This window comes from Macrobrachium nipponense, chromosome 14 (genome assembly GCF_015104395.2).
Source record: "Macrobrachium nipponense isolate FS-2020 chromosome 14, ASM1510439v2, whole genome shotgun sequence".
Classification (NCBI taxonomy): domain Eukaryota; kingdom Metazoa; phylum Arthropoda; class Malacostraca; order Decapoda; family Palaemonidae; genus Macrobrachium; species Macrobrachium nipponense.
In genome coordinates, this window is record NC_087207.1 from 25,254,436 (window position 1) to 25,269,435 (window position 15,000).

Sequence of the window (15,000 nt, forward strand, 5' to 3'; positions counted from 1 at the left end):
CATCTATAAGAGAGAGAGAGGGGAGAGGGAGGGATGGGGGGGGGGGGTTCTGTTCGTTTGTCAGTCCCAAGTCGCATTTTTCCTCTCAAGGATTTCAACCTTGAAAATTGAAGGTTAAGCCACCTATCTCGAGCCTGGGAACCCCAAGGAGTTCTCGCGTCGCTATGTACTGGAAATACATACATACATACATAATATATATTACATATATATATATATATATATATATATATATATATATATATATATATATATATATATGTGTGTGTGTGTGTGTGTGTGTGTGTGTGTGTGTGTGTGTGCAGTGGTACTTAGGTACCAACGTCCTTTTTGACTTGTGTGGGTCAGTTGGCAGTGGCCCTTGCCTTTCGACTGAAAAAACCTGGGTTCGATCCCGATGTGAGTCAGAAACTTATTTTTGTTCCACAAGTAATAGTGCGTTTATTACTTTAACACACACACACACACACACACACACATATATATATATATATATATATATATATATATATATATATATATAATATAGAGATGAGAGAGAGAAGAGAGGAGAGAGAGAGAGAGAGAGAGAGAGAGAGAGACATAATGTCTGCCGTCAAACAAATCAATCCCTTCTGATATACCATATACTCAACGCAAATGCAAACCGTAAGACTCAATCCCACAACACAGAAATGGCAGAACAAACAACACTTCCCAAGAAATGCAAAACGAGCAGAAACTCCAACACACGATTCTGGAGGATGGAAACTGAGGCAAAGGACGCACGAACTGGTTCCTGGAAACTGGTCATTATATTATTCGTTGCTTGTCAAAAAAAAAATTATTAAAAAATATTGGCAAAGATACTACGCAGTGCATTGGGTTACCGAGTTCGCACAAGTTACTAAGCTTCAGTTGAAATGTCACACTTTGCTGCGTATAAGCGTCTATGCTACTGAATAGAACAGAATAGAAATAGACAGGATTTTGGCCATAGGCCTAGCGCTGGGCCTACCTTGAGGTCATTCAGCGCTGAAAACGGAAATTGACAGTAAAAACAGGGACAACTCGCAATTGCAGTATGAATCCACCGTTAGGAGAGGGTATGAGCTAAGATGGAAGAAATTGAATATAAACAGGGCACAGTAAAAGGGCAGAAGGGACGCATCAAAGAACTTTAGTTTATGCCTACAGTCCACAGAAAGGGGCGCAATGACGGTACTAGCCACCTAATGGGCTATGATATTGGAGTTCCACCTTACGTCCAGAATTAAGAATTGGGGTTGGGGGAAGTGGGGGGTAGCCATGACATAATGTGGTACCAAGAAATGCAATATGTATATATGTGTATACCTTAGTTTAACAGACCACGAGCTGATTAGCAGCTCTCCCAGGGCTGGCCAGAAGGAATAAATATTTTCACGTGGTAGGAACCAATTGGTTATCTAGCAACGGGACCTACAGCTTATTGTGGGATCCGAACCACACTATATCGAGAAATCAATTTTTATTTACCAGAAATAAATTCCACCGATTCCACGTTGGCAGAACGGAGAATCGGACTCCGCGTCAACGAAATCGGTAGACGAGCACGTAACCCACTCGTCCAAATGATGGAACTAACCCCCCCCCCCCAAAAAAAAAAAAAAAAATCCAAGAAAAATTTTCCTCATTCATAAACCTATGAGAATTCAACGGATATATTCGTAAGAATAAATATTTCACGTGATATAACCACTTTATATTTACATCAGCAAAAAAAAAAAAAAAAAGTTATTCGGAGCATGATGAAGCAACCATAGACGTTGCTTATCAGAGAGAGAGAGAGAGAGAGAGAGTATGATAAATGCTCTCCATATAAACGCAATACTCGAGATGACTTATGGATAAAAACAGACTGATTCATCGAGAGAGAGAGAGAGAGAGAGAGAGAGAGAGAGAGAGAGAGAGAGAGAAATGACCTAATCTAACGATCAGAACGTAATACTTAAGATGACCCATATATACTAGTATAAACAGACGGATTCATAGAGAGAGAGAGAGAGAGAGAGAGAGAGAGAGAGAGAGAGAGAGAGAGAGAGAAATGATCCTACGATAAATGCTCTTCATCTGAAGACAACACTCAAGATGACCCATCTACATATCCTAGATAATGCATCTAGATATCTAGAGACGCCACCTATACTCTTGTTTTTTTTTTTTTTTTTTTTCATCTGTCCACCCGCCTGTGGTGTTTTTGTATGGTAACACTGCGTCCCCGGGCTTTAAATAGTTACGCTATGTGTAAGTTTTAGGTAAATAAAAGGATATCTGGGTGTACATTTGCAACTGAAATTTTTTTTAATAATTTACTGTATGCGAATTACACCGTTAATATTCGAAATAGGATATTGTTATTATTGTTGAATGCAAGCTGAATGTGACTATCTAAAGCCCCAGACGCAGTGTTACCATACACAAACACCACCGCAATCGCCGATCTACATTTATGAAGCCACCTCTTCGAAGTGCCAAACTGTTTAGCAAGTATTCTTATTACCTCACTGTTTCCCCCAGTTCAAGCAGTGTAAGATTCTGTCTTTTTAATGTAAATAGGAGATACCATTCTGCATTTACCTTTGTTAGTAAGCTTGTAAATAAACCTTTGTCGTGTTAGTGTTTCTTTCTAAATTCATATCCCCAGTTTCAACTGTTTGTGTTGATTAAGTTTTTTTTTTTTTTTTTTTTTGTTTTTTTATCGAACCTGAAGCGGACCTCCCTCAGAGGCCGTAACATTGTCTCTGAGATCTGTGAGTCCGTAACATTTGTGGCGACCTTGCCTAGGCTATCAACACTTTAACAGTTTGAAACAGGGAGGATATAGAAAGAATCAGAATGAGTGAGATGGTGAAAGAGTTTATTGAGTCGGGTAAGCTACTAGGTCTAGAGGGGAATGATCTCCGTGAGTATGTTGAGAAGAAAGAAAGAGAAAAGTATGAGAGAGATGAAAGAGCAGCTGAGAGAGAAGCAATAAAAATGCAACAAGAGAGAGAAGTAATGAAAATGCAACAAGAGAGAGAAGTAATGATAATGCAGCAAGAGAAAGAGAGAGAAGCAATGAAAATGCAGCAAGAGAGAGAAGTATTGAGAATGCAGCAAGAGAGAGAGATGTTGGTAATGCAGCAGGAAGAGAGAGAGAAAGGGCATATGCATGAGTTGGAAATTGCTCGGTTAAGGGAAAGTACTTGTAACAGTCGGTCAGGCGAGAAAGAAAACGAAGCTGATACGTTAGGTATGAATGCAGTGCTAAAATTAGTACCAAAGTTTGATGAGGAAGATGTTACGACATATTTCATGTGTTTTGAGAAATTAATGGAACGAGTAGGTTCTCCTAAAGAAACGTGGACTTAATATTTGCAGTCAGTTTTGAGTGGTAGGGCACTTACTGTGTATAGTTGCATGTCTAAGGAGGAATGTGATAATTACGATATCGTGAAAGAAACCGTTTCTTAGCACGTATAGGCTATACCGGAGGCATACCGTAAGAAATTTAGAAATTTGAGAAAGGATGAAAATATTACGTATGTAGAATACGGTAAGAAGTTAGTTAGGCTGTTTTTTGATTGGTTAACTTCTGCTAAGGTTGAGGATTTTGACGGTTTGAAGAACTTAGAGTTGTTAGAAAACTTTAAAGATAACGTATCCCCTGAGATTAAACTTTATATAGAGGATAGGCGAGAAGTATCTTTTGCAGGAGCAACTAGGCTAGCTGACGAATATAGTCTAACTCATAATTTGAGTGTTATTAGGAAACGAAATGATCCTTCGTCTGGTAGAGTACAAAACCGTAAAGGTTTCAGTCCTAGTAATAGCAATGCGAGTAGAAGTGACTATTCCTGTTATACACGCGGAAAACCTGGTCATACGTCTAAGGTCTGTAAGAGTAGAATGGCATCTAGTGGCTCAGAATTAACTTGTTTCCGATGTAATGGGAAAGGGCATTTAGCGAGAAATTGTGCAGCAGAAAGGAAGGACGGTAAGAAACCAGTATCGCTAGTTAACCTTTCGTCAAGTAGGAATGATGTGATGAGAGAAACTAGGAAAGTTTTTGGCGAATTTCTGTCGGAAGGCGTAGTTTCCTCTCTTGGAGGAGTAGATTAGAGAGAAGTGGTCTTGCTTCGAGACACAGGGGCTGCTGTCTCACTGATTCGAAGAGAGTGTGTGCCGAACAGGGCAGAAATCAGTATGGAAGAGAAAGTTATGTTAGGTGGATTTCCTAACACGCGTGTTCTTTGTCCTTTGTTGAAGTTGAATTTAGAAAGTCAGGTAGTGTCAGGAGAAGTAAAAACTTTGCAAGTTGTGGACCAGTTTTGCCCTTAACTTGAAGGCGTTGACATTATTGTCGGTAATGACTTAGCTTTATCCAAGAATGTGAATCCAGTTGTGAGGAATATTCCAGTGCCTGAAATGGTAGTAACTAGGTCGGGTTTAGATACAGACATAGACTACGATCATAATTTGTTCGTGGATTCGAACGAGTGTGAGTTCGTGGATTCGAACGAGTGTGATAGAGGTAGCGAGGTTGATCTTAGCATGAGTGTGGCTGAGAGAGCGAACTCTATCGTGGACAGTAGTAGCCAAGGGGAAGGCGTAGCTGTCGAGAGTAATGTAGTGAATGTACCAGTATCTAGTACTAGTTACGGTGATGAATTAGGCTCTAACGTTTTGGATAAGGATGAGCTAGTCAAGTTGCAGAAAGAGGATGAGACACTAACCCGAATTTTTGAATATGAGCTAGGCTGTGATCTCTATGATGTGTGTAAGGAAACTTTTTGTTTAAAGGACGAAATTTTGTGTCGTTATGTTCGACCGGAGTCAGGTAGTAAAGAGGAAGTCACAGAACAATTAGTAGTTCCTAGGAAGCTTCGGGAACTAGTTTTGAAATTTGCACATAATGAGCAAGGACATTTGGGAGGAAATAAAACTTTCAAGTGTATTAGTAGGGCGTACTTTTGGCCCAAGATGAAAAATGATGTATGTTTTAAGAGATATGTTTTAAGCTGTCTTGAATATCAAATTGCCGGGAAACCGATTCAAGTAATTCCCAGAGTTCAGTTGTGTAATATTCCTTCAGTAGGCTTACCTATTGAGAATATATTTCTAAATATGTTCGGATAGATGAAAAAAAACGAGTATAGATATCTAGATACAGTATCCAGATATCTAGATACAGTATCCAGATATCTAGATATCTAGATGCTACATCTAGATACAGATTCTAGATATTTAAACGGTGCAACTATTTATCTAGAATCGCCATCTAGATAACTAAATACCGCATCTACTAGATAACACAAAGGACAACCAATGATACACGAATGACGGGAGAGATAGCAAAAGTCAGAGAGAGAGAGAGAGAGAGAGAGAGAGAGAGAGAGAGAGAGAGAAAGAGAGAGAGAGGAACACGAGCAAAAGAATCGATAGTTCAGTATATCCACTTCCATCTAGTTCGCAGAGTGACATTAAACATAAAGGTGATCTCAGGGTAGAATAACAAAATCAAATAAAAACCATAAACAAATCATATAAAAAATAAGGATCTTTCCTATAATATATCTCGGGGGTCAGTATCTTTATGATGTTTACTTTTTTTCTTTCTTACGGTAATCACCAACGGGTTCGTACTAAAGCCTTGGGTGTCACTATCTACGAAATATCTAAAATAAACTTGCTGGAATACTCATATACTAATTAACCTTCTTCCGTCATCAAGTACTTTATTCTGTATGCTAATAGTACTAATGATACACATAGCACTTCAAGGAAACGTATTTTACAATCTTCTAACAGCAACTTGATACTACAGAAATTGGATGCCAAAATAACTGGTCAAACACGCGTAATCTTTGATAAAAAAAAAAAAAATCATTGGCGAATAAACCGGTAAGATTGGCAGAGTAGCATTCGCTTAACCCAAAATAATTAAGTCAAAACAGTTATTTAATTTCACTATAAACTCAGTTGGCCACGTATGACATTCCACTGCTGGATGAACTCAACACATCCAGGCCTCGAGAAGACTCAATTAAAATTAATAGATATTTCCACAGGTTCACGGAGGACATCGAATTTCAAAATACACATATAATTGCAATACATAAAAACAAGAGATAAATTCACACATTCAGGCGGTGTACGGATGTAATTAAAAGTATAAATTCCTCGTCTACAAGTGACGTCACCACCACCACCACCCAGCAAACATCCTTGTAACTCAACAGTAGGAACGAAAAGTCACACAAGGCGTAGCCTTAGCTATTGCGAGAGGCACACGCGGACAATGTCAGCGCATCAACGCCAACCAACTGATGAGAGAGAAAGAGCAATGTATACTCACAACCCCTTCTCAGCCGTGCCCTGTGGAGGGGGAGGAGGGGGGAAGGAGGGGGATGGAGGAAGGTGAATGGAGAGGGAGGAGGGAGGTCATAGGAACAACACAAGACGGAGCTGATACTCCTTCGTGATGTGACAAATCCAGAGACGAACGGGATTAAACGAAAACCTAAATGAATTCTCTCTCTCTCTCTCTCCTCTCGGGTCATCTCTCCGCATCTCTCTCTCTCTCTCTCTCTCTCTCTCTCTCTCTCTCGAGGAAGTTTTCTCTGCATTGGTTAATCTTTGACTGCCAACACAATGAAAGGCTCATTTTTAAATTAATATACGGATATGTCTAAAGTTCCGTAGATCTCAACTGGTTCCAACATCAAACAGTTACAGCTCGTGAATTATCATGAGAGAGAGAGAGAGAGAGAGAGAGAGAGAGAGAGAGAGAGAGAGAGAGAGAGAGAGAGCTATTGTTGGTCTACTGGTCTACTCCCTATTAGTATAAATGCCTTCCATGGAAAAAAAAACAACCAACCAAAAACAATTTTATTTATATGCACGTACAAACTTGCACAAAGGAAAGGGTATATACTATGTCAACAAAGGCATAGAAGCGCCCTATTTGTTTCGTATACAATACGTGACTACGTCAACAATGACGATGAAAAGTGTAATTTGTGTTAAGTCCACTTACATTATAAACAGACACGTCTTCTTGAGACAATGCCAAACTACTCCTGCAGAAGAAGAACAGAATACTGGACATTTCCTGAGTGGCAATAAAATTCACCTTCAATTGGTCTAAAGTCCAAATACGTAAAGAATCCATCTTCTAATTTGGGTTCATTTGGAACGAAGGACCGTCCAAAACTAGTTAGATTCAAGATTTAATTATTTTGGGCTATAAAAAAAAATGCTGCCTTATCTAGTTTGACTCGAACCTTGATTTTCGAATGATGAGAACCAGCCCAAACTGGTTAGACTCGCATTTCCATCAATGAAAATCAATGGAACCAACTTCAAATCATCGAAAATGAATCAAATAAAAATTAATCAATTGCAAACCAATGAAAAGCAGGGAACGCGAAAGAAAATTAGACTTATTTTTCTACCAATATACAGACCTTGTAAATGTTGACGCCTACAAGTTCCCAATAGGTAAGGAATAGCTCGGCTCAACACCAGCTGGGAGCACTATCTAAAGTAATACATACAGACAAAAGATCTAATCTTTCAGTGGCTCTCGGTGGATTCAAAATCATCAAAATAAAAATATTTACTCTATGTTTAATCCTGGAGAACCACGATAGAGCCTTACAAGATTATACTGAGAAACCATAATGCACCCAACTTGAAGAAGTGGTCCTTAGTTTTCTGTTTAAAATGAACTATCATGGCTCAATACGGATGGTTACTGAAATTTAATATTCCATAAAAATCATGATGTTCTTCTAAGTATTACACGGACGTTTCGCGAACTGCAATGAAGAAATACTATTCAGAATCACACTTCAAAAATGTACTATCACCTGGCTTTACGGCTTCTAAACTCGGGCAAATACAATAATAATAATAATAATAATAATAATAATAATAACAATAATAATAATAATAATAAAAGCTATGACGAATCTCTTCAGCTGTTTAAGAATATGTATAGGACGCCAACAAAAAAATATAAAGAAAAAGCGGGAAAGAAATAACGCCAGTGGTACTAGGAAGGAATCTACCGACATGGCGCCATCTACAATCTTCTTAGGAGACTAATCTGTTACGGCCTCTATCTGAGGTCAAAACCCCACACTTATCTTCGAAATTCTTCGTCTATTAGTCCTTCGTCCCTGAACTAGCCAAGAGGCACCACTGTTTATTGGTCGTGTCCCTACTGAGAAATCGGTGTTCATTTTACAAAATTATAAGTCTAGATAAAATTATCCATCTCATGAAAAAAAAATCTCCGTTTATTTCTTCCTCTGGCTAAAACATCGAAGAATTGAGGTTGTTACTTGATGAATGCAGTGAAAAAGTAATAACCAGTTACTGAATGGTATGGTTTGACCCTCCTTTCCCACCCTTTTATATTTCAGTTAACATCGCCTAGGCCTATATGTGTGTATGAATGAGAGAGAGAGAGAGAGAGAGAGAGAGAGAGAGAGAGAGAGAGAGACCGGGTTAATTTGATTAATTTTCCGTAATTTTATTTTCGGTAAATTTGATTAATTTTCACCCAGTGACACCCCAAAAGCATTCGTTCCCCGAACATAAAAGCAACAGCGCTTTCATTCAATCAATAACCACGACCTACTTAGCGGCCTAACACCGAATCCTCCTAGAACGAAAGACCTCGATACGTGTAAAGGCTTTACCTACGTTACAAAACTCGCCGAGTACGGTGACAATAGATACGTATTGTCGTCTCGCATGAAAACTCATAGACTATTGTTGATCAACCTTGGAAGAAACGTTTCAACATTTTTCTGAATTGTTTCCAAACGAGTTTCACACACACAAATCGCATCACACGAAGTCAACAGAACTATAGCATTCCTTATCACAGCATCTGAAAATTTAAAAGGAAAACTACAGTCTCCTGAAGAGTATTACCAACAATGTCTCTATAACTCGAAAGCTAAATCTGACTAAATTGTTAATATAATTGCCAAGATTTCCTGACTTACGAACAAGCAGAAATCCACAAGAATCCATTAGATTACAATATAAAAACACATTATCCACATAGCAAAATCTGTATAGTACTTTTCAGTATTAATCTTATTTATTAGTTCTTCGGAGAGCTGCATGGGAGCCTTTTTAAAGATGCGAGTCATTGGTCTCATGAATGATTACGTAATAACATAGGAGGTGGGGGGTTAAACAGAAAGTAGTACTCAGGAAAGAGTATCACATACACGTACTACTACGGGGGGGGGGGGCGGGGGGGGGGGGGGGGGGGGGGGGGGGGGGGGGGGGGTTATACAGAGGTAGTAGTATCCGGGAAAGTATTCCATACACGTACCATATTGTACTACACATGACGTCAATTATGTACGATACAGTGCATAATATGGACGTTTCGGTGAACTCTATCTAAATATGATTGAAGTGTTGCGAAAAAATTTGGGCAAAAGGAAGTGCAAATCTGACCGTGTGAAAAGATAAAACTGGGTGTGGATGGAACTAAAGTAGCATATATCTAAAAAGTACTTTAAATTAATGTTGACACTCCTCTTAGAATGATTATCATCAACTTCAAAAATAATGCTGAAGCTCAGTCTCATACTTCATTGACTACGACACTTAACACAAAGAATCCCAGAACACTATTCTCAAGGAAACCATACAAGACAGGCATACCTCAACTAAATCTTTCAGTTCTCACAATGAAATATTTCCGGTCTTCTAGGCATGTCGCTACCATGTGTCAGTCAATGTGCCACTGTCAGCCTGTGTTAATCATTTTTTGAAACATCATCATCATCAATATAATGTTGATCATTTAGCAGCTTTCAGAACCAGGAATTCTGATTGTCATCTTTTAGTCACTGTCACAATAAAGCAAATCAGCATCACCCAATCATTATCAATCACCTCAACATCATAATCTGATGGATTCTGACCATCCTCATCAACTTAACTCTAGTTGTCTTCAAAACTAGGATGGTTTCTTTTTAATCGCAGCTACCTTTCTTTTTTCTGTCCCCAATGACACTTGTGTTTAGCGACCATCATCAGACTAAGTGGTGGTCTAATGACCTTCAGCTACACTCATATATTTTTGCCGCCTCATATCTGTACATTAACCACAATCTAGACTGTCAAAACACTTTTGAAGTTCAGGCCCTCTAATTACAATCATCCCACTCATAACTTTACCTAATGGTCAAGATACCATGGTGCTAAAAAATTTATTTTATTTTTTGTGTACAAAGAGCAGCCTGCACCCTACACTAACTGTACTCCTTAGTTGACTAATAGTATAAACAGCATCACCTAAACTTTTCATTCACATTTAAGTAATTAAAATCCCATTTTGGTACTCTGATCCTTCCCTGTTCTCTCACAGCCCCTTCTCTTATATGATTCTTTACAGAATTTTCTGGTCGCTCATAAAAAGCAATGTACTTTACAGTGTGTAATTTAAAAAAAGCTATCATTGGTGGACCACAGTAAAAACTGACCCTTCCCCTGATCTTTATCTACACGAGTTAAATTTTACTAATTCACCTTATATCATAAAATAAAATTGACTGGCTGGATGACACAAATTACAGTTTCTGTAAAAATGTTTATGATTTCTTTCAGCATTATTTAAACAACAATATAAAGTATGTTATGTCTCCCAGTAGTAAATATAACAACAATGTATACATTATATGATTCCAGAAAATTATGCAACAACAAAACTAACTTAATCAACAGTACGTAATTGTCCATTCATAAATACAGGTGTCACAAATTGCATTTATGAAAACTTGCATCCTTCAAATGCATTTTATGCCTGGCTGCAATACAGAGAAGGAAGTGAATCAAAATCACTATGAATTTACTAGTACTACATTGATATAAAAATCATATCCAAAGTAAAATTGGCATATCATTAATCACCACTGAAAATGTTACGAAGATATAAAAGACCAAAATTCACCACTAGAAATCATGCAAAACACTAAACTGTTTCTTTATAACTTTTAGATCTGAACACCAAACAGACATAAAAGCACTTTAGCCAAAGGCCATGGCATCTTCAAAAAAAAATCACCAACAGCGATCAGCAAATCTTAAAAAAACTTAGGTTACTGACTTTCAAACCAATTCCCTTTTGGTAAAAAGGTGGCTTTAAGAATAATAAACTGTTACTTAAATCTATCTGAAAATTACTTTTTGGATACTGGCTGATTCTGATTCTAAGTATACAGAACCTGAATTCAGCATGAATCTGAATCTCACAGTTGAAACAAACCTATCCAGTAAATTCAAGGTCTGCATATCATTGGCTAAACTATTTGTAATTACTATTATGTTTTTTTTTATTGACAGACATTTCATATATTTCATATATTTCCAGTGATAAAAGTCAGAAGCTAATTAAAGTCACATCAATAGCCATAAAACTATCATACTTGAAAAAGCTCAACTCAACTAGCAGCCTACCAGAGCCATAATAATAAAAAGATTTATTTAAAACACAGTAAATCCTGGTTGCACTGTTCAAATTAAATTCTGATAATGCACTATGTGCATAAAACCTTGTTACTACACTTTTTCTTCCCAACGTTAAAAACTTTACTTTCCACAGTGATCACTTATAACTAATGGAAGAGTTAATGGCCTACATTCTTAAGGCAATTAATTTATGACAACACTTAATCCCTTACTTTAGGTTCTGAAGTTAACATAACTTTACATGTAATGGTATACTTAACAATGACCTTTCTAAATTAGGCAGGACCTCCATACCATTTCTGACGTTAGCCCAACAACATTTTGAATTTTACATGATTTTCTGTCTCATGAATAAATGGCCCTTCTTTTCTCACCATATTTAAAATAAATATGCTAGGTACAGGCAGCACTTAAATGATTATAAGAAAAATAGATGAATCCTTTAGCCAATTTAAGGCACATCAAAGAATGTAGGTCATGCATCCACTAGGACAGGTTAGGTAGGATACTGGACCATATGAGGGGTTACGTTAGGATCATAGGATGAAGTATTTAATTCCTGTTGAACTGAATCTTAACATGACTAGTGAAATTTTATGAGCTCCTGTCGAATTATACCTGAATTGTTTCTTAGGATCAACCCCATGGTCTAGCCCTAAGCTAGTAAGCCCCTTTACCCTATACCTTAAACGAACAGAGGAGCGGACTGGAAAGTCACGACTGTGTAATTTAGCAGCCAAAGCATAAAATTAGAACATCCTAACTTGTAACTGATGTCAGATAGCAGTCATTAAGCCAGGAACTAGGTACGTAGTAGGACACCATTACCTAATCAAATAATAATTACCCTAAGGTATGTTACCCTTGCTTTAGGCCAGTCAGACTTCCAACACCAAGTAGCTACAGCTTATTCTACATCACTATGGCAACGTAACAAATGAACACTCACCAGATATAATACGCCTCAATCACACCGATGAGCAAGTGGGTCTTTGCTTCCTTGACATCCTAACCCTGGAGCCTGAGGGAATTAAATGCCACGAGTCAAGTAATTTTGTTTACGCAGACAATTCGCCTACCGGGTTGGACTGGTGGAACTGCTATACAATAATTACGAGTTCCCTTCGGTTTTATATCAGAACACAAGTGAAATGTTCAATGAATTTTATGTCAATGATTTTCTGTTACTTTATTATTTATTATTACATTACGAAAAACTATCGGAATCGAAACTAGTTGGTCGGATAAGCAATTGACGTCACGACATGAAAGGACACCTCTGCTAAAATCGTCTGCTCTGTTTACCTGGAAAGGGTACGAAGACTTCAGGCTGCAGCCGATTAAAAGTAGAATGCATTTATAAACACCATTTTTGGTAGCAGCTCTCAGTATTAATTACTATATTTTCCTCAGAAAATCGTTGTTTATTAATATAGAATATCTAAATTATTATAAAATTATTTATTTATTTATTATTTTTACTGAATAATTGTTCACTATTAGCAATTTTGTATTGTTGACACTAAGGGAGAGAGTCATCACACAAAACAAGATTTTAGAGACGTGTTTTGTTAGTAGCACTAGAAAGGTTGCTGTTGATGACGCAATTATTTTTAAGAACTAGACATTGCCACGGGAACGGTACAACTGAAGATAAAACAATTCCAGGTTAATTTTTACGAGGATAGTTTAACGGCAGTGAGTCATATCTAGCGAGAGATAAAGATTAGGGGACTGCTGAGAGAGATATTAAAAAGTTTATGTTATTTTCTAACTGCAAAATATAGGAACAGCGGTGAAACTTTTCTTATAATTCACTTGACTACTGATTTTCTTGTCTCCCGTTTATTTGTTATAATTGGCTCTTTGGCATATCGATTCGTTAAGTAAATGAAAGAATTAACTAAATTTGCTACCTTTTTTGTCGTATTCTATCAGTGATTACTTTTATTGCTATAACTTTCTGCCAGCTTTTGCTTTATGGATTCACATGTCATTTTAAATTGACAGAACTCCAGTACTGTGATTCAGAACAAATATATGTCATAACTGTGTAATCTATTTTTAAAGCTCAGTGAAGAGAATAAAACGTACACCCTCGTTGCCTATGTGTGTGTGTGTTTTTGTGTGTGTGTGTCTGAGAAGAAGGGTTTTATTGTTTTAATGATCTTATTTACATATTTCATTAATAGGATTTAAGTGCTCAGCATCAGCAATATGTACAAAAATAGCGCTATATTATATTATAGTTTACCCAATAACATCTTTTGTATATTTTCTTTTAATAAGTTTCTGAGTTCATTTTCTATTGAACTTATTTCATGATAAACTATTTTATTTGCCCGTCATTTTACTTTTAATTCTATCTTAGAAAAGAAAGCAAATGCTAAAGCTTAACGACAGTGAATTGTTTCATTCATTTTGCTCTGAAATGCAGAGTTCCATTTTAAAGATTTTTTATTAGTTAAGGCCCGCCTTAAAGCGTGGGTAAGCATAGGTACACCATGCAAATCCGTTTACGACAATTATTAATAGTAGGTAAGTGAAAATTCATTCTGAGAGCCGTCTCCATCTACATGATTTACGATTAATTATAATTTTCAAGTTGAAATATTTGTTATATTGTCCAAAAAAAGCTTAAAAATGTCAGGGTAGTTTGTGTATCCGCAGTGTGGCTATTGCTATATATATATATATATATATATATATATATATATATATATATATATATATATATATATATATAGTACTGGTAATCTTCTTAGGCACGAAGATATAGTAATTCAGTTGTATTCCACATAGGAAAATGAAAAAAAGGTATATCTCAGAAAATGCCCAACAGTTTCGTCCTCCAATGGACCTCTTCTTGGAGCGTTTATTAAGGAATATATATATATATATATATATATATATATTTATTTATTTATTATATATATATATATATATATATATATATATATATATATATATATATATATATGTGTGTATGTATAACTGAATCACGAAAGTTAGGAACGTGATAAATCCATAAATAAAGAGATATGCCACGTTTATTTTTCCTTCGTGGCATATATCTTTATATATATATATATATATATATATATATATATATATATATATATATATATATATATATATATATATATATATATTTACATACATAAGCGAATACCACAGGAAAATGACAGTCAGAAATCCAAGCGCTTTCGTCTTTACTAAGACATTGTCAGGGAGCGAATGAAATACAGTTGGAGAGAAAGTTATCAGGTAAACAACAAGATCGAAGAATACCAGATGGTTAATTGTCAAGAGGGTAAAAATTAAAGAGATAATCCAGGATTATCGGATATCACACGGTCACAAACCTAAACATAGATTTAACCCTAACAGAAACTACAAAGTATCCGTACAGTCCAAAACATGTAAAAATTGATTATATTAATTTTGTTGCTTATATTTATCTACAACTTTTTTCATTATGAAGGCATCAAG

At 36.5% G+C, this 15,000-nt stretch overlaps 1 protein-coding gene across 2 annotated transcripts in view; it reads right to left on the bottom strand.

The window, feature by feature from the left end:
* The window catches only part of LOC135226406 (metal cation symporter ZIP14-like), a 198,569-nt gene extending 185,792 nt beyond the window's left edge, over window positions 1–12,777 (bottom strand). The window contains exon 1 of one of the 2 annotated variants that reach the window (XM_064265925.1): window positions 12,458–12,777. The gene's annotated coding sequence lies outside the window, so the exon portion shown is untranslated. Of the gene's footprint in view, window positions 1–6,240; window positions 6,381–12,457 lie in introns of those variants that run through there. The other variant, XM_064265926.1, reaches the window with a different exon arrangement.
* Between the last annotated feature and the right edge of the window lie 2,223 nt (window positions 12,778–15,000).